The following is a 1,027-nucleotide window of genomic DNA, read 5'->3' as shown; positions in this document are numbered from 1 at the left end:
CTACCATATGACCCAGCAATCCCACTCCTAGGCATATATCTGGAGAAAACTATAATTTGAAAGGATGCATGCATCCCGATGTTCAATGCAACACTATTTTCAATAACCAGGACATGGAAGCAACCTAAATGTCCATCAATAGAAGAATGGATAAAGAAGATGTGGTACCTATATACAATGGAATATTACTCAGCCATATAAAGGAATAAAATAGTGCCATTTGTACAGATGTTGATGGACCTAGAGGGCAGAGTGAAGTAAGTCAGAAAGAAAAACAAATATTATATAATATCACTTATATGTGAAATCTAGAAAAATTGTACAGATGAACTTACGGCAAAGCAGAAATAGAGTCACAGATGTAAGGAACAAACTTATGATTACCAAGGAGGGAAGGGGCATGTAGGACTAATTGGGAAATTGGGATAGACATATATACATTACTATTTTACAATAGATAACTAATGAGAACCTACTCTTTAGCACAGGGAACCCTACTCAATGATCTGCGGTGACCTAAATGGGAAGGAAATCTAAAAGAGAGTAGATATATGTACACATATAACTGATTCACTTTGCTGTACAGCAGAAACTAACACAACATTGTAAAGTAACTATACTTCAAAAACATTTAAACAAAACAAAACAAAAGAACAGGAAACAGAAGCAAAAATAAACTAGTGGGACTGCGTGAAACTAAAAAGTTTATGGGAAAAGAACAGTTTATTCAATAAGTGGTATTGGAAATATTGGATATTCACACTTGTAAAAACGAATTGGAATGTTATCTCACACCATATACAAACATCCAGTCAAATGGATTAGAAACTTAATCATAAGACATGAAACCGTAAAACTATTAGAAGAAAACAGGGTAAAAATTTCTTGACAATGATATTTTTTTGGATATAACATCAAAAGCATAGGCAGTTTTGCACAGCAAAGGAAACCATAAACAAAACAAAAAGACAACCCTCAGAATGGGAGAAAATATTTGCAAATGAAGCAACTGACAAGGGATTAATCT

The sequence above is a fragment of the Physeter macrocephalus genome, chromosome 7 (assembly GCF_002837175.3).
Source record: "Physeter macrocephalus isolate SW-GA chromosome 7, ASM283717v5, whole genome shotgun sequence".
NCBI lineage: Eukaryota > Metazoa > Chordata > Mammalia > Artiodactyla > Physeteridae > Physeter > Physeter macrocephalus.
The sequence above is the reverse complement of the archived record's forward strand: the minus strand, read 5'-3'. Positions refer to the sequence as shown.